This window comes from Delphinus delphis, chromosome 2, assembly GCF_949987515.2.
Source record: "Delphinus delphis chromosome 2, mDelDel1.2, whole genome shotgun sequence".
NCBI classification, from domain to species: Eukaryota; Metazoa; Chordata; class Mammalia; order Artiodactyla; family Delphinidae; genus Delphinus; species Delphinus delphis.
Window position 1 is genome coordinate 16,611,731 of NC_082684.1, and position 20,627 is coordinate 16,632,357.

Sequence of the window (20,627 nt, forward strand, 5' to 3'; positions counted from 1 at the left end):
TGCCAACGCGAGTGCGTGGAGTTTGAGGGGCTTTGGGAAAACATGATGGGCGTCCAGTAGACAGTCTAACATATGATTCTATAACTCAGGAGACAGGAGATCCACACTGATGTAAGAAATCGGGGGAGAGTGAGCTTATTTATAGGTGTTTTTCAAATTTTGGTGCAGGTGAAGATGTCAGTTCTAGGTTATGGGACCTCATTACAATTGGTGAGCTCATATCTGAATCTCAGAAATAATCTCATCAAATATTATAGTTCATTTTCTTTAGAAAAATTCAATAATACTCTTCATCAGCCTAGACCTTTGCAGTTTTTCCAGGAGTTTCATACACATTATCTCATTAGAATAAGGTCTGGTTGGCAACACAGACGATGAGGGCTCATCTCTAAAATTAAGAATGGAATTATAAAGGTCTATGTAACTTCAAAATTCTTAGTTAGCCAGAAGCAGAGCTGAGATGAATGCAGAGTGCTGCTCAGATTTTAATGTGCAATGCAACCACCTGGGGGTCTTTCAGTTTCTGCTACAGCGTCTGTGATGGTGGAGGGGCTGGGGGCAGTGGTTGATGGACATGGCGGTGAGATGCTGTATTTCTAACAAACCCCTGGGCAATGTCACTGCTGCTGCACCAGGACACATTTTGAGTATCAAGAGACTAGAGAACAGATTTTCTCTCTCCTTTTTCAGATTTCTGGTCATTAATCCATCTTGGATCTAGATCTAAAAGTGTAAGAGTCGGCCAGACAAGGTGAGACATTTACTGTTAGGACTTCTTTTGCAGATGATAAAACCATGGCTTTTTGCAGAAAGGGAGCTAACACACCCCAGAAGACCTCCATCTGGGGGCAGAATAAAAGAGGACCCCTGGTTTCCTGGCTCATAATCCTGTGCTTGCCACACCCCACCTTATCCCATTAGCAAATTTGAAGGCACGCGGATTTCAGCAGATTTAGGTATATAAATGCTAAATCTTGGGTGTCTTAATCCTGAAGTTTGCCCTGCTGAATAAAATCTGGGAACATCTGCCCCTGGGGCTGAGGGGAAGGCAAGTTTGCAATCAGGTATAATTCATAAATAAAACTTGAGGGCTTCCCTGGTGGCGCAGTGGTTGAGAGTCCTCCTGCTGATGCAGGGGACACGGGTTCGTGCCCCGGTCTGGGAGGATCCCACATGCCGCAGAGCAGCTGGGCCCGTGAGCCATGGCCGCTGAGCCTGCACGTCCGGAGCCTGTGCTCCGCAACGGGAGAGGCCACAACAGAGAGGGGCCCGCGTACTGCAAGAAACAAACAAACAAACAAATAAATAAAACTTGAATGGGAAAGAGCAGAGAGGAGAGGCATTGCTTTTGGTGTTAAAACCAAACAGCTATTAGGCCAAGTTCTAGTCCTTGGTTCTGACAGGAAGACAGGTCTCTGCGGAGCCCTGATTTAGTTATCCTGTGTCCCACTGCCTCTGAGTTACAGAGTTACACTTTGAAAGCCCAATTAGTCCAGCTGGGATGTGCCTGTTGTCACCAGCTAAGGTATCATTTTTCATGTGAAGATCTTTACTTTCATATTTAAATCCAGTTTTCTTTCATTTAAATTTTGCTTAAAAAATCCATATGGCTGCGAGTGTAAATGAAGGTAGGTGAACATTAATGGTGTCAGTTCACAGCTGTTCTTAAGTTAAATAATTACTGCTCACTCCCCTGGATCTCTGTTCACAATGCCTACACTATTCATTTAGTAGCACAAAGCACTTTTCTTCATCATCGTTATTAGGATCAGGTTCAGGCTGAAGAATTCGCCTGTTGTACGCGACATCAGAATATAGCTTGAGACTCCAGTGATTAAACATAGCCAGCTTACATTGGAGAGGAGTCTGGGAGCTTGGCTGTTTTTGTGGATTTATTCCATTTTCTTAAACGCATCTAAATTAATGCCACATTAATTACCGGTGGGTATGTACCCTGCAGCATATGTTGCTATTAATTTTATCCATTATCACAAAATAAACATCTCTTTATAAAAACAAATGATGCCTTGTGTTAATATGTGGCTTGAAACACTCTCTTCCACAGCTGTTGCTACTTCTGTTTTGGTGATTTTCCTACAAAGGGCCACCTGTTACAATAGACATGTCATTTGTTTTTATTTGGAAAAATAAGACACTTAGAAAACAAACCTCCACCTCCTTAAAGTGTAATAACCATAAAAAATGAAGTCCCAGAGGAAATTTGCATTTTTTTCCCATCAGAAGTTCTCAAGGGGAGGGTGGCCCCTATACCTTCACTCTTTTAACTCTGACCCCTCAATCTATATTGCTTTGAATTTTAGATCTTAAAGGATCTTATTCTCCTGTAAGCTTCTTTGTGCTGCAGATGGAGAAACTGAGAGCAGTTGATGTCCAGTCAAGGCAAAACAAATAGCCCCTGAGTCTAATGGGTGCTTTTTGTGCTCTAACATTTGGCCTTTTGGATGCATCAGCCTGTGGACTGCATTGACTAGCTGTGTGACCTTGGGGGATTACTTAACCACTCTGATCCTCAGTTTCCTTCACTCCATAAAGGGATGAATAGCTAATTCACTGGGGTTGATGTGAAGATTAAACAAGTTAATACAAGTATATTGTTTAGAACAGTGACTAGGATTTAGTTCATCCTCAAAAATGGTGACGATTCCAATAATAATTGTGGTTGGTATCTTTACTAATATTAGTATTAGTGCAAGTAATGAACATTCCATAGTCCATTCTTAAAGCGTTTGATATGACAGTAAATTACCACTAGCATGGAGCCTCCTTCAGACGCATTGGAATGCTGCTTTTATCCACAGTCCTCAATCTTTAGATGTTATTTCATGTTCACGAACAAGAAATATAATTATAAATTAAACTGAAATAGAATCATAAAGGGGCACCCTATAGAGTAGTGACTAAATCCTAAAATTGAAATTGCCAGAAGTTATTGGATAGACTTTCTTATCATTGACCACTTTTTTGCCCTTTTAAATAAAGAGAAAGAAAAATTATCTTGGCAGTTTTAGATTGATCACAAATGGCCAAGGACTTAATTCTGGATTTTATTTAACCACAGTGACATTCATCCATTCATTTACTTTTGAATTCCTGTGTCTGAGGGAGCACCCTGTGCAGAGGCACAGAAGGTAGTAGTTGTACAATACATGTTAAATAATTTACTTTCTTCATGAACTATATGTGTGGGGAATAAAAGTAGATGGGGTTATGGTTCCTCACCTTGGAGAATTTGGGATTCGGCTGAAGGTCAAATGTATAGTGTCTGATACAAGCTGAGGACTCAGGTGGCCACGGGCTGGAGAGTAAGGGATAGACCATCCCAAGTGAAGCTCGTTACAAAGGGAAACTCTGGAGCTGTGTTGCTCCCGCAAGCCTCCGTTGTTCTCAGCAGAGAAGGGTGAAGCCACTGAAGAGTGTCCTACTTCTGTCTTTAGCATCATAATACTCAGGCTCTGATTCATCACTCTTCTAGCTCACCATCCCTCTGGTTTCATAGTTTTAGAGAGATTTTATAGCCATTCATGAAAACAAATGTTTAGAAAATGCTGAGCTGACATATCTAGCCTCCAGGAGATATGTAATGTATTTTGCATATTAAAGGTTCAGGGTTATTTAATAAATATATCATTTTAATTTCCTTAAATTACTATTATTTTAAATTAATTTTTTTTGCAGTACGCGGGCATCTCACTGCTGTGACCTCTCCCGTTGCGGAGCACAGGCTCCGGACACACAGGCTCAGCAGCCATGGCTCACAGGCCCAGCCGCTCAGCGGCATGTGGGATCTTCGCGGACTGGGGCACGAACCCGTGTCCCCTGCATCGGCAGGCGGACTCTCAACCACTGCGCCACCAGGGAAGCCCTATTATTATTTTTGATATGGAGTTCTTTTTTCAATGAAATGCCTCCAAATATCTCCCAGGACACTAGTGGTCTTCAGGGAGCTAGCTCGAAACTTGAGAATGGTTATCTTCCCCTAAACTAATTATAAAAAGTGGGAAGAGAATGACTCTTTTCTCTTCACATTTCTGTAATCTGTCCATGGCCTCCTCTTCGACCATTTCTTTCAACATTCCTAATTGGTTAATGGTAATCCAAATTTTCATCTGACTGTGCCACTTAAAAGATATGTGACTTTGGGCAAGTTCTACACCTTTTTTGAGCTTAAGTTTCCTCATCTGCAAAATGAAAATAAGAATATCCATCTTCTAGATAGTCTGTGAGTCTTAGAATCCAAGTAAGATAAAGAACATGAAAGCATTTTGATCGTGAGTCATGACGCAATGTTTGAGTACTATTAACTGTACTTTATCTTAAACCTTGAGCTATTTATATTCTTGGTCGGTGCTGTCTCCTGGGCTTAACAATTCAGAAAAATTCACTTCTGCTGTGTAAAGGAGTGCCTCCCTTTAGCTGTCCTAAAATTTTCCTTCTTAAACTCCAAGCAGTAACCCTGAGGACTGTTTAGCTGGGCTCTATGATTTTAGCCTGTAGGACGGCCCATCTCTCCTCTTAGCACTGTGCTGCCTGGTACCCGGGGGACCCTTGTTTATGTCTCAGACTCACTCCCTTACATGTGGGAGGGAAGCACCCCTGGCATTCCTTTGTCTCTGAGAGAGACCAAAGACTCTTCTCCTTTTGTCTCAGCCTCCATCTTCTCTTAGGACATAGGGGCCTGAGGGATTTAGTAGATTTATTGACTACATGTTGGTTAAAAACATCTCCTCCAAGAATTATCATTAATCACACACTTGGATAAAAACATCTCTTCCTCCCCTATTCTCACAAAGAAACAAGAAATTGACACAAACTTAAAAAAAAAAAAACAAACAAACCTAGCAAATAATGTGTAAAAACAGAAGTAAATAGCAATGTGAATTGTGAGGTTAGGCATTTATTCAAATAACTCACTATAAGTGTACTAAGTGGTTACTATGTCAAGCCCTGGGCTAAGTGCTCCAGATACAGAAATGGATTTGAAATAGATTCTTTCTTTTAAGAGACCTTTCCTTAAAGCACCTTAGAGGGTTGTGGAGGAAACTGACCAGATAAAAAAAGACTGAAAAAAAATGCTATAGGTACTAAGATGTTTGTTAGATCTCTCTGCTTGCCTGACTTCTCTCCATTTTATTAAGTGACTGTCTTCTTTAACCCCTTCCCTTAGACATGCTTAAGTTCAAGCTATCTTTAAGTACCGACACAGACATCAGTAGAAATAAGTGAGGGAGCTAGGGGGTAGGAGGGAAGCTCTTAATAGCTCAGAGAGCTGAAGAGAGCATTCTGTACCCAAATGGGGATTGCACTGGATGGTGTCAATGGTTCCTGACCTGGAGGTCTTCAAAAGCAGTCAATATTTCCAAAATTCTTAGGCAAACAATGCAGATATCCATCATTTGGTCATAAAGGCTCTGGCTAATGAATTCAATATTTTTGATATGCAAACATTTTTAACTACTTAAAATGTCTATGTAGGACTTTTTAATATTAAAAATAGTTCTAAGTGGTTAAAAAGTCAGAAGCTACTGTTTCAAGAATGAAAGATTTCACGGATGTTTCTGGGAATAACAAATAGAAAACTTTCTGAACCATTTCTAAAGGGCTTAGAGTTTAATTCTGTGCTATAGTCTTCTCTACATTGGAAAAAAATTAAAATTTTAGAGGATTGTCTAAAAGTCATCTAGCATCTTTCGTCAGCGTGATCTTCATGGACCAGCCTTGCCTATCTTTCTAGTTATCTCTCTCTTTCACCCACCCCGATAACACTTGAAGTTCCCAAAACATCTCCAGTTGTTTCTTACTTCTGTGATTTCTCTCTGAAATGCCCTCTCAATCTGCCCTCTTATTCATTCCTATAATTCTAGCTCTGATAGGATTTCTTCCCAGAAGACTTCTCTTCCTTCTCAGGCAAATTAATCACACTAAATCCTGATGCTTTGTGGTTGAAGTTGCTTACTACAACAGATGGTAAACTCCAGAGGGTGGGGTCTCCAGCCCCTAGAACAAGGTCTGGCCCAGAGTAGGTGCCCCAAACTGTTCATTGAATTAAACTGAAATGAATCATCCTGTGACTTTGTAGAGATTTTAAAATAGAAGGGAAAGAACAAACGTTGACTTTTAGTTCCAGGGTTAGTCATCTCTTCAATGTCTATTATTTCAGTTATATGAAGAGAAGGTCAAAACAAAGAATAAGTACATTGTGATGACTAAATTTGGGGGGAATAATATTGTACTTGGGGATTTGAAGCTTAGGAACAAAGTGGGTTATGTACTGATGGGGAAATGACTACCAAGCAGTCGCTTTTTTGCTTCTATAAGTAGTGGTGAAAGACCCATCAATAAGGCATTTAGAATGACATGAAGAGTTGAGTACTTCTCAAAATTGCAGGTCCTAAAGTTGGATTCCCAGGGAAAAGCAACGTTAAAAAAGACAGATATCCATGTTCATATTTGCAAATGGGTTAAATTCCCCCAGGGAGAAAGGAAGATACAACAGTTTTCAACAGTCTAGAGAATTGTGTCAACATTATAGCATGGCAGTTGTATTTATACTACGGTTGGAAAGCTAATAGCCACTAGAATTCTATTCATTTTAAGGATAAGCTTTCTCCCATAATACAACAAAATGTAACATAACGTAGCATCGCATAGCATAGTATACCAGTCTATGACCCTGTAATAGCCAAAGGAACTGAAAAATGTACACCTATCTATATATTTTTATGTAATATGTATAACACGTTTTTCCTAGAATTATTAAATAATTCAACATTAGTGAAATTTTCAAGTAGCTCCTTCTAGTTTACAGCAGTTATTTTAAATATTACACTTAAGTCTGATTAAAAGTATACCTTATTTTCTTCTTGGCCATCACTCTAAAACCTACTTTTAAGGTCAAACTATGAAAAAAGATTCTTAGAATATGAGAAAAAGAAATATTCAGAGGGCAGAATAAAAAAATAAAGTTTGTTGTATTCATATTTTTCCATATCTAGTTAATGCTTTTGAGGTTGGAAACTTGAAATATAATTTATTAATTCTAAATTTAAATCATATATTTGTAGGAATAGATTATTAAACACTTTTCTTTCAATTAAGAAAAATTGAAGGGACATTTGAATCACTTGGAGACCTTGTCAAAGTCCATATTTTAGTAAGTCTGGGGTGTGGTCTTAGAATTTGCATTTCTAACAAGCTCTGAAGTGATGTCTGTACTGCTGGGTTGAGGCCACTCTTAAAATTACAAGAATCTTGCATGGATAAAAGGATTGGCACAACTCTCAATAACAAAGCTAGAGTAATTTTAGTCCCAAATAGTCACTCAGTTCTACATGTAACAAGCACATCAATTTAGTCTTGGGCTTTGTGTCTTCCTACCTTGTGATTCAGATATCACCATTGAGTTTTTCCCTCTATAAGTCTGATTTTGTACATGATTAAGTATAAATTAGTTGTTAGAAGAAACAGTAGAAGAGACTTCACACTGAGAATAGATAGAAAATTTAGCTATTAGATAGTCAAATGAAAAGAACAGAAAAGTAGATTATTAGCTAGCTTTATTCCTATTCATCATATAACTTTTAAGAAAAACAGGATATCAGTTAAGTGCTAGATATCATCTTCTTCCACATTAAATGTGTTAGTTGACACTGCATTGCTTAATCAATCTTGCTATACACTAATTAAATAGCTGCAGATTTTTTTTTTCGATGAAAGAACAGTTGGTTACCAACCAATACTCTAAAATTTCCTCCTCTGGGTGAGAAACCTATGTTTCTTGTACTATCTTGTGGGACCAGGAAGCTGTAAAAGATGAAACACCAGAGATAACAGAATGTAAACTGTTCAGTTACTTGTTCCAGGATCAAAATGGTGAATATAAAATGGATATTACTATCTGGAAAATAACAACAATAATAATAATAGTAGCAAATGTAAAATTTAAAAAGTAAAGTGGGTCAAGCTTTAAACTGGGTAGATCAGAGAGGAAATGAAAGGTCATAGACTTAATTGGGATCTTGATTCCAGAGATGGCTCCTGAATGTTCATTTATGAAGGTGGAATTTCAGAGCAAAAATCTGGTGGGAAATTCAAGACATTTGTCTTCAAACCACATGAACATGACAAGGACATATTTTAAAATAAAAAGGTTTTTGGGAAGGCAAAGAGGAAGAGTCACTGATGGAGCTCGCTAAGTGGCCAAGTCTACCCCAGTCTCCTACCAGCTACTACCCCAGTCTCCAAAGCAAGCCCTTGGTACTGCCATTAGCATGTAATGCACAAAGATGTCCCAATATATTAAAAAAAATGTGGCATAGCCTAGAAAGCACTACTCAAATTACAGTTGTTGTTTTCTTCCTATTATAATTGAAAGAAAAGAAGTCATAAATGAAAGTGAATGCAGTCTGAATCTGTGTTGAATCCACTTTTAAAGAATTGCAAGTGAAGTTTTTAGCATCCATAAGAATGTAATTACGTTTCCATTGCTTAATGTATGGACTCAAATTCTGACTTAATTATTCTGCAACTAAATTTATATGTCATTTATGTAGTAAATCTTGGCAATCGCTCTAACAACTATCATTGGAAATGTAATTAACTTGGGTTAGATAAGTTTTTACAGTGAGAACTAAATGCAGTGTAATACCAAGGCATTATTTAAAAGGCAAAGGCTAAATATATCTTTCTAAACTTTCTTGTTTGTTTATCATTTCTTTTCCCAGGAGGCTAAATGTTGAGTTTGTTTTCTTTTTCCAGCTTCACATTTTAGTCTGCTAATTGGAAGTTTCTCTTTTTATTCCTTTTTAAGGAAAAGAGTTCTACTCTTTGTATTACATCATTTACTAAGAATCCAGTTTATTTTTTAAAAAGACTTCTCTGTATGTGATAGAGTAGTTTGATTATATTTTCAAAGCTAAGCTCCCTTTGTTTTACTGTAGCTAAGTATTGATTTTTTTTTTTTTGTAATTTGAAACTAAGGCTTCCCTAGAATAAATATTTTACTGAGCCTAGACACTGTATTTTTTGTGACTTGTTAAGAATTGACAATGCCCTAAAGTATGTTTAATTATAAAAAATACAAATAATAGCTAAAAAAAAGAGATAAAAGGAAAAGGCAGATTCCCAGGCACAGTGATCATGCTATATTTTAAGTTGATTGAGGATATATTGATAGATAATAATCATCTTCCCATAGGTTTGGAATTTGGATAAATCATGACACCACATCAAGATTATATAATATAATCTTTTGTCATTATAATTTAATGTTCCTATTTTTTGTTCAGTTGGTGAATGATGTTTCTCCTTTTATAGATGAGAAAAATGCAGAGGATTATTTTTTGTTGAAAGTTTGAGTTTTATCTCTATGTTTATTCTATCCACCCTCATAGAGTTAGGTTTATACTAACATAAATTTCTTATATTTATCTCACATTTAACTATTATTTATTTATTATATCAGTTTTTTTGCTAAATGCTTTCATATAAATACATACGAAATTGAATTAAAAAATTCAATTCCAAGTAGATTATAGATCAAAATATAACATGAAAACAATAGAGCTTCTAGAAAATAACATAAGCAAATATATTCATAACCTTGGAATACATAAATATTTGTTAGAATTTATAAAGGGTTGAAAAATTCAATGAAAAAAGAAAAATAACCTACAACAAGGAATATCCAAATGGCCAATAAACATATGAAGATGTTCTCAACGTTATTTATCATAAAGGAAATAAAAATCAAAATGATATTGTATATCTAGGCACCAGATAAAAGCTAAATCAAAAAATCTGACAATACTAAGTGTTGAAATACTCATACATGGCTGATGTGAGTATAACTTAGCATCAGTCACTTTGGGCAACTTTTTAGCAGTATACACTGAAGCTGATCGTACGTATATCTTATGATTCAGAAATTCCATATATAAGAATATGCCCACAGAAATGTATACATATACTCACAAAAAGTTAGATCAAGACTGCTCAGAGGAGGCAGTTCAAGATGGTGGCACGGGAAGATCCTGAATTTATCTCTTCAGAGACACAACATATTTACAGCTACATATGCAAAAATTCCCTGTGAAAAAGACCTGAAAACTAACCAAATAGCTCCTCCACAACAAAGGATAAAAGGGCAACCTTAAGACAGGTAGGAGAGGCAGAGACATTCTAGTCAAAAAACTCCACCCTAGTGCAGTTACCCAGAATTGGGAGGGATCTCACAAATAAGGAGTTTTTTCCCTGTTGTCCACATCAGGCAACGCTTGGGACCTGCAATCATGAAATGAGCTCCCCAACACTTTGACTTTGAAAGCTAATGGGGCTTATATCCAAGAGAACCATAGAGATATAAGGATTAGAGAACCTGCTCTTAAAGGGCTCCTGTGTGCACTCATTTGCCCCAGAACTCAGTGCAAAAACAGCAGTTTGAAAAGTGCCCAGACCATATGTGAAGGAGATTCATTTGCAACTATTAAAGCATATGCTGGAGGGGTAGGAATCTGTTGGGACTCTTTCTGGAGATGGGAACATTGGCAGACACCATTTTTGCCTTTTCCCTCTACCTTGCTGGTGCTAGTGGGCACCATTTTTGCACTTTCCCTCTAACTGAGTAGCACCACTGGAAACACCCACTGCTGCACCACTTCAGTGGCCCCTCCAAAGCTATTGGGTGAGCAGTATGACCCCATGCTACCCCTGTAGCCCTTCCAAAGCCAGCAAGCAAGTACCCTGCTCCTCTACCACTCACACAGCTCCACCAAAGCCAGCGGGTGTGCATAACTCACAGAGAGAATGTCTCTGAAGCACTTGGCTCTGGTGGCCCATTGGGTCCAAAACAATTGGAGAGATAGTTCTTTTCAGGCTACCACTCCTATAGCACTGCATAGATAGACTAAGACACTCCCTATCTTCCTGTGAAAAAGGCTTATTTATTTCTGCCTAGGGGCACACTTCAGGTTTCCATACATCTACAGACTATGGAGTGCTCTCAGGCAATGTAGGTCAGGGGAGGCTATTTTTGTACTCTCTTTTGACTTTGCTTCATCTCACTGGTAACTCCCAGAAAGGAGCCCAAACACTTGTATGGGGCCTTAATTTCAGGAATTGTTACGAAGGAGACATCTCCAGATTACCTCACCTAGAGGCCAGGAAGGTTTATAATTGTGATCCAACAGGACTGTATATTGTTGCACACCTTAAAACTACTGCCTGAGATTCTCACTTCCCATCAACCTGAAACTAAGGGCTAACTGAGATCCCTCTCTCTGGAACATTCACAGGTCTTGGGACACCTTCAACAACTGGGTCCTATCAAGAATAAATCAGGCTGCTAAGGCACAATCCCAAAAGTTTGAGAGATAACCAACAGCTAGGACAAGGTTAAATGATAAGGTTTATCTCATTCACAAGGCCACTACTTCAAGACTGGGAGAGAGAGTTGTTTCACCTAATACATAGAAACAAAAACATAGAGAGTCAAGAAAGATGAGGAAGCAGAGAAATATGTTCCAAACAAGAAAACAAAATAAAATCCTGGGGAGGGTGGGGGAGACCCTTAATGAAATGGAAATAAGTAATTTAACTGATAAGGAGTTTAAAGTAATGGTCATAAACATGCTCATGGAACTCAGAAGAATGGATGAATACAGTGGGAACTTAAACTAAAAGATAGAGAATATTCAAAAGTAACAAGCAGAAGTCCCAGAACTGAAGAACACAAAAACTGAAGTGAAACATACACTAGAGGAGTTTGTCAGCAGAATAGATGAAGGAGAAGAAAGAATCAGTGATCTGTAAGACCAGGCAGTAAAACTCACCCAAACAAAGCAGCAAAAAGAAAAAAATAGTATTAAAAAAAAGTGAAGGTAGAGTAAGGGACCTATGGGACAACAGCAAGCAGAATAACATTTGCATTATAGGGGTTCTAGAAAAAGAAGAGAGAGACAAAGGGGCAGACAATTTCTTTGAGGGGACAATGACTAAAAGTGTCCCTAACTTAGGGAAGGAAACAGACATCCCGATTCAGGAACCCCAGGGAGTTACAAATAAGATGAACATTAAAAGACCCGCACCAAGACACATTATAATTAAAATGTCTAAAGTTGATAAAGAGAGAATCTTAAAAACAGCAAGAGAAAACTAACTTGTTAAATACAATGGAACCCCCATAAAACTATAAGCAGATTTCTCAGCAGAAACCTTGCAGTCCAGAAGTAAATGGCATGATATATTCAAAGTGATGAAAGAAAAAAAGTTCAAACCAAGAATGCGCTACCTTGCAAGGTTATCAAGAATTGAAAGTGAGATAAAGAGCTTTCCAGACAAACAAAAGCTAAAGGAGTTCATCAATACTAAACTGGCCCTACAAAAAGTGTTAAAGGGAATTCTTTAAGTTGAAAAGAAAGAACATTAATTAGTGACAAAAAACATATGAAAATAAACATTTCACTGGTAAAGGTAAATATATAGTAAATGTCATGGATTTCACTTATAAAGCTGGTATAAAGATTAAAAGAAAAAAGTAGTAAAATAACTATAGCCATTATAATTAATTAAGGGATAAGCAAAAAGAGATGTACAATGTTATATCAAAAACATAAAACATTGGGGGTAGTAAAAATATAGAGTTTCAGAATGTGTTCAAACTTAACTTGCTATCAACTTAAATTAGACTGTGTATATATATATATATATATATATATATATATATATATATATGTTGTATGTATGTAACATACAACAATGATGATGTATGTAAACCTCATCTTTTATCTAACCATAGTGGTATGAAACTAAAAATCAATTACAAGAAGAAAACTGGTAAAATCAAAAATATATGAAGATTAAACAACATGCTTCTGAAAAACAAATTGGTCAACAAAGAATTCAAAGGGGAAAGAAAGAAACACCCTGGGAGAAATGAAAATGGAAGTACAGCATACCAAAATCTATGAGATACAGCAAAAGCAGTTCTAAGCGGAAAGTTTACAGTGATACAGGCCTACCTCAAGAAACAACAAAAACATCTCAAATAAACAACCTAACTTTATACCTGAAGGAACTAGAAAGAGAAGAACAAAAGAAGTCCAAAGTTAGTGGAAGGAAGGAAATAATAAAGATCTGAGTGAAAATAAATGAAATAGAGACTAAAAGGACAATAGAAAAGATCAATGAAATGAAGAGCTGGTTCTTTGAAAGATAAACAAAATTAACAAAATTTTAGCTAGAGTCACTAAGAAAAAAAAGAGAGTGCTCATATAAATAAAATAGAACTGAAAGAGCAGAAATTAAAATTAATACCAAAGAAATTAAAAGGATCATAAGAGACTACTATGAACAATTATATGCCAGCACATTGGACAACCTAGAAGAAATGGATAAATTCCTAGAAACATACAGTATCCAAGACTGCTTCATGAAGAAATAGAAAATCTGAATACATTGATTAGTAATAAAGAGATTGCATCCGTCACCAAAAATATCCCAACAAACAAAAGTCTAGGACCACATAGCTTCACCGGTGAATTTGACCAAACATTCAAAGAAGATTTAATACCTATCCTTCTCAAATCCTTTGAAAAAAGTGTAGAGTAGGGAATGTTCCCAAACTCATTCTTATGAGGCTAGCATTACCCCAATACAAAAACAGAGAAGAACACCACAAGAAAAGAAAATTACAGGCCAATATCTCTCATGAACATAGATGCAAAAATCCTCAACAAAATATTAGCAAACCAAATTCAACAATACATTAAAAAGATCATGCAACCTGATCAAATAGGATTTATTCCAGGGATACAAAGATGGTTCAATATCTGCAAATCAATCAACGTGATGCAACACATTAAGAAAACAAATGATAAAAATGACATGATCTTCTCAATAGATGAAGAAAACGCATTTCACAAAATTCAATATTTATGATAAAATAGTAATAGTGCTGGATAGTGCTGGATAGGAATGATTAGAAATTCATATGCAAAAACATGAATCTCTGTAAATCACACCCTATTAAAATTAACTCAAAATAGAATACAAAGCTATATGTAAGAGCTACAACTATAAAATGCCTAGAATAAAACATAGGACAAAACATTTCTGACCTTGGTTAGGCAAAAATTCTTAGATAAAATGCCCATGAAATAGAATTTGATAATTTAACTTTATTACCAAAATTAACACCTTTTCTCTTCAAAAGACTCCACTAATAAAATGAAAAGACAAGCCACAGATGGGCAGAAGATATTTGAAAATTGCATATTTGAAAAACAATTTGTATTTGGAATATATTAAAAACTCTTACAACTCACTAATAAGAAGACTAACAGCCAATTAAAAATTGGGCAAAATATTTGACAAAGATGATATAAAGATATAAAAATTTCTAATAAGGACATGAAAAGATATTCAATATCATTAGACATTGGGGAAATGCACATTAAAACTACTGAGCCATACACTTACATACCCTCTATAATGGGTATAATATCTTTCCAAAGACTGAAAATATCATGTTTTGGTAATTATTTGGAGAAGTTGGAACCCTCATGCATTGCCGTTGGGAAAAAAAATGGTACAATCACTTTGGATAACGGTTTGTCAGTTTATTAAAAAGATAAACATATATTTATCATGAAACTCAGCAAGTCGCTTCTAGGTATCAACCTCTTTGTCTTTTCAATTCTTCACAAATTTATTGTTTCCTTATCTAAAAGGTACAAAAGCTGCCTGCTTTGGTCACTTCTTTGAGTCTCATATTTTTTATGGGCTCCCATAGGTATGAAATTAAATTTATCTTTCTTCTGACTTTGTCTTATGTTGATTTAATTATTAGACCAGGCGAAGAACCTAGAACGGAAGAAAGGTAATGGCACTAACCTAGCACTGGCCTGTGCATGGTGAGATGTGATTGTGGACACCTGGTCTGAGGTCTTAGACAATTTCTCCCCATGACATCATCTTTCATTAGGATATTTTTGGCCATCTCTTCCTAATGGACTTATCCTTGGAGTAACATCTGCTTTCAAATTCCCCTAGAACAAAAGTTTCAGAATCTGAGGTGGTGTGTGACTCTTTAATGAACTGGCCTGCCTTTCCTTCAAATCTGGCACAACTGTTCCCATGCTTAAGGGATATATTAGTCTTTACTTCTAAAGTTTCTTCTTTCATGGACTCTTATTTTTTTTCAACTTTATTGAGATATAACTGACATATGACATTGTGTAACTTTAAAGTGTACAAATTGTGGGTTTGATACACTATGATTACCATCAGAGTGTTAGCTAACACCTCCATCATGTCAAATATTTAACTTTTTTTTTTTTTTTTTTGTAGTGAGAACATTTAAGATCTACTCTCTAAGCAACTTTTAAGTATTTGGAGAAGTGCTTTTATCTATGATCCGAATGCTGTGCATTAGAGTCCCAGAACTTTGTCATCCTCTAACTGGAATTTTGTAATTTCTGGCCAACATTTCACCATTTCTCCCATACCTCAGATGTTGGTAACCGTCATTCTACTCTGTTTCTACAAATTTGGCTTTTTCATGGACCCTTTTTCCCTTCTTGTACTCTTAAATGCAAATCCAGATGTAATACTACAATTTTTATTTGCGGAATATTCGCTCTTCCATAATTACACTTTCACATCAAGACAGATTGTGCCTCCACTAAATCCTATGCTATGGAAATTCTATAATCTTTTCCTGTAACATAGATGGTGATTATCAGTAGTAGGTTATTCATCATTTATCTATATTAACCTATTAAAAGATAGAGATGCCGGGCTTCCCTGGTGGGAAGTGGTTGAGAGTCTGCCTGCCGATGCAGGGAACACGGGTTCGTGACCCGGTCCGGGAAGATCCCACATGCTGCGGAGCGGCTGGGCCCGTGAGCCATGGCCACTGAGCCTGCGCGTCCGGAGCCTGGGCTCCGCAACGGGAGAGGCCACAACGGTGACAGGCCCGAGTACCGCAAAAAAAAAAAAAAAAGATAGAGATGCTGATCCCATCTAAAGAAAGAGTCTTTGATTTTGAAACAAGAAAATTTATCACCCCAGGATCCCCTTGATTAATTCATTTCTTACATTCACTCCCTATAGGTCACTGACCATGCTTCTTTCACATAAATAAACTATGTGTTAAGACCTCTTTGCTATGAGAGATAAAAATGATTATTATTACCCTGATTTACTGGTTTAAGTGATTATAGCCTAGTGGATTTGCTGTTACCTTATTAATTACAAATTAATTTAATTTGTGGAGGTTGAAAACATTAGCTGGTTTTCTTTAATTAATTGTTTTTGGATGAATTGCTAAATGAGTCTTTTATGATGGTGATATGGGCTAATGACATAGCCTTCAATTTATGAAGACCAGGTCATAACTTAGCCATAAATAATGTGAATCCCATTTTGTTTTAAGTGCCACTCACATGTCCAGATACTAACTTAATTAGTTGACTCAGAGGGAATTGGCCTTATCACAGAGAAAAGTCTGAGGGACTCTCCTGAGACTTTGAGAAGATTTTATGAGATGCTCTGTGCATTTGGTGGACTCTGAGCTCTGGAATAGTTCCCTCATCTGAGTGTCCTTGGTCTCTTTGGGATTGAATCCTGGCCAAATCTCATATTAGCTGCATATAACCTGCAGGATCTTGGACAAGTTACTTCAATTTCTAGGCTTCAGCTTGCTCATCACAGAATTGGGGAGAATAATTATAATCACTTAAAAGGGTTGGTGAGAGGGTTAAATAGAATCACAAATACAAAACGCATGAAGCAGTTACCTGACAAGTAATTAAATGCTCAAAAGTGAGTTGTACTTGTATTACTGTTGTTGTTTTTGTGGTTATTCCCCAACCTTCTTAGGATCCCCTTTCTCACCCTTCAATTCGCCCTCCTTTATCCATTTCATGAATCAGGGATTCGTGAATATTCTTTAACCTGGACCTAAAAATACTAAACATGAGTTTGTAATAATTTGTGTCTAAAATAGCATTTTGTCTTTATATGCTGTTTAAATGGATTTTTCTTTCAATGTGAAAGGCACTTTCTTTCCACCACACTGACTATTGATTGCATGACTCATATTTTATGTTAACATTCTAAAAGATGATTGGTTAGTAACATTTTTGATTCATGCATTAATCATTTTTGAAAGTATTTTTTGCAAGTATTATCTTTACTCTTTACTCTGAGTGTATAGGCATACCTTGTTTCATTACACTTCACAGATACTGTGATTTTTTACAAATGGAATGTTTGTGGCAATCCTGTGTCTAGCAAGTCTATGGGTGTCATTTTTCTGACAGCATTTGCTCACTTTGTGTCTTTGTGTCACAGTTTCGGTAATCTTGCAATCTTTCAAATTTTTTATTATTGTTATACTTGTTATGATGGTCTGTGATCTTTGATGTTACTACTATGAATCACTGAAGGCTCAGATGATCGTTAGCATTTTTAGCAATAAAGTATTTTTTAATTAAGGTATGTACATTGTTTAGACATGATGCTATTGCACACTTAAAAGACTACAGTAAAGTATAAAAATAACTTTTATATGCACTGGGGAACCAAAAAATTTGTGTAATTGCTTTATGATGACAATTGCTTTACTGTGCTGTTCTACAACTGAACCCACAATATCTCCGAGGTATGCCTGTACAAATTGTGTTGTGTAGGTTAAAAGTATCTTCCTGACTATATGTTAGCTCCATTCATTTATTCATGTACTTAACAAATAATGCTTGTGCACCAGCTGTGTGCCAGGCATTGTTCTAGGTGCTGATGTGTAGCTGAAACTGACCATGGGATTTAACAACGTAGAGACCACTGGTAATCTTGATAGTTGATAGCTTGATGGGAGTCTCATTAAGAGACAACAGGAGTAGAAAAATTGAAGAAAGCAAGTATAGATGACTCTTTTAAGGAGTTTTCCAGAAATGGAGAACCAAAAAGTTGGGAACTCAATGAAAAAAGTGCACAATCAGGAGAAGTTATTATTATTATCGTTATTATGGAGAGATGGGAAAATAATAGCTTGTTTATATGCTATTGAGATTGATCCAATATTGTGGGAAAGGTTGTTGATTCAGGAAGGAGAGGGAATAATTGCTGAAGCAGTATCCTTGAAGAAGTGAGAGGAGACAGAATGTGTGCACAAGAGGAAAGCTGGCCTTTGATAGGAGAAGAGAGTCATTCATGGTAAAACAGAGAAAGAGTTGAGTATCGGTCATCAATATCCATATTAGCTAAATTGTGCTTAGTCACGTTTTCCTCTAACATTAGTCCTGCACCAGGGAGACAAGTCCCCAGAACGTCTGGCTTTGAAGGCCAGTGGGGCCTGCATGTAGGGAGAGTTGAAGGGCTGTAGGAAAGACTGCACTCTTAAAGGGTGCACACAAAATCTTACATGCTCCAAATCCCAGCGCAGAGGCAGTAGTTTGAAAGGAGCCTGCGTCAGACCCACTCGCTGATCTTGGAGAGCCTCCCAGAGAGGCAGGAAACAACTGGGACTCCCCCTGGAGGATGGAGACGCTGGCAACAGCAATTTTTGGGAGCTCATTCTACTAAGTGGACCCTGGTGCTGGCAAGAGACATTTTGGAATCTTCCCTCCAGCCTATTAGAGCCAGGGACTTCCCGTCACCAGGGCTGGCACCAGCACCTTGGCTACTCAGGCCATGCAGAAGGGAACAAACAATACATCTGATAAAGGATTAATATCCAAAATATACAAAGAACTCATATAACTCAATACCAATAAAACAAACAACCTGATTAAAAAGTGGGCAGTGGACCTGAATAGATCTTTCTCCGAAGAAGACATACAGACAGCCAACAGACACATGACAAGAAGCTCAACGTCACTAATCACAAGGGAAATGCAACTCAAAACCACTATGAGATACCACCTCACACCGGTCAGAATGGCAACCATCAAAGAGACAATGAATAACAAGTGATGAGAAGATGGATGAGAAGAAAAGGGGGCCCTTGTGTACCGTTGGTGGGATTGTAAATTGGTGCAGCCACTGTGGAAGGCAGTATGGAAGTTTATCAAAAAACTAAAATATAACTCCATTAAAAAAGGAAATCTTGCTGTTTGCAGCAACATGGATGGATCTAGAGGATATTATGCTAAGTAAAATAAGCCAGACAGAGAAAGACAAATACTGTATGATCTCAATTATATGTGGAATCTAAAGAGAAAACAAACAAAACAGAACAAAAACAGAGTCACAGATACAGAAAACAAACTGGTGGTTGCCAGAGGAAAGGATGGAGGGTTTTGGGTGAAGCAGGTGAAGGGGATTTAGAGACACAAACTTCCAATTATAAAATAAATAAGCCATGAGGATGTTAAAACAAAACAAAACAAAACGAACAGTGTGTGGAACAGAAATCAACTATTTTCCCCTAGCTAGTGAGGAGTTGCTTCTAATTTCATCAATGAAATCACTAGTTGGGTTGCCATTTTCTGCTTTCAGCTCTTCCTAAGTCTCCCCTTTTTGTGGAGTGAAACCTGGTCCACAAAGTACATGTGGCATCTTTAAAATGTGGGAGTGTGAGAATTCAATATGTATTTTTGCATGTATGAATTTTTCATTAGAAATATTTTCAAAGGAGAGTAGGAATACTATATTGTTGGAAAGTGCATGAAGACCAGTATTCTACATTTCCTTTCTGAGCGCATGCATTGAGTTAAAGACCTGTACACACCTGACTTATCCACATGACAGGAGAACTGGTCCTTCAGTAGATTTTGATGGGAGACTTGCTCAAGGACAGGCTCACACTAAGAGAGAAGGTGCTCTTTCCCCTTTGATTATGGTAGTAGAAGGAAGTTTTACTCACTTTAATTAATGCCTGGGGTTTCTTTGAAATTCCCTTGCCCTTCTGTACAGCCATGATAACATCACAGCCTTTTTGTGAATTAGTTCCAGGAGCAGTGGGGGACATTGAGTTTATTCTCATGAAATAGCCTTTGATTTCTTCTAATATAAAAGTTGCTTATCATAGTTACCACCTTGGCTTTGCCAGTTGCTCTGAACTAATTTCTCATTCCTATTATCAGATGATGTTTTATTTAAATGAAACTTCTACTGAAGAATTCTTCTTATTTGGGGGTAGGGTAGAAAGAAAAATTATAGGGAAGGATGCATATAATATTATTTCCACTCACTATGGGCTTTTTGTGAACTTTGAGATTCCTTACTTAATGAATGATCCTGGATTGGATCTGGAATCAGAAATAGACAGTAGGAAAACAGATGAAATTTGAAAAAAAAGCCTGTAGATTAGATAGTAATGTGATATCACTAATAATTCCCTGATCTTGAATCTGGTTGAAAGGTGTAGAAGATTCCTTGTATTATTTGTGCAAATCTTTTGTAAGAGTCTGAAAATTTTTTGAAATAAATAGTTAAAAAAAGTTTCCTCATTTTTTTTTTTTTTCTGAATTCATGCAATTCTGGAAGATGAGTATCTTAAAACTAAATTTAAACCTATGTAAACTAGATGACAGTGTAGAAATAGAGAGGCTACAGTTTTGGGGAAACAGACTGTTTGAAATGACAGATTTTGGAGCAAAGCCATTAGA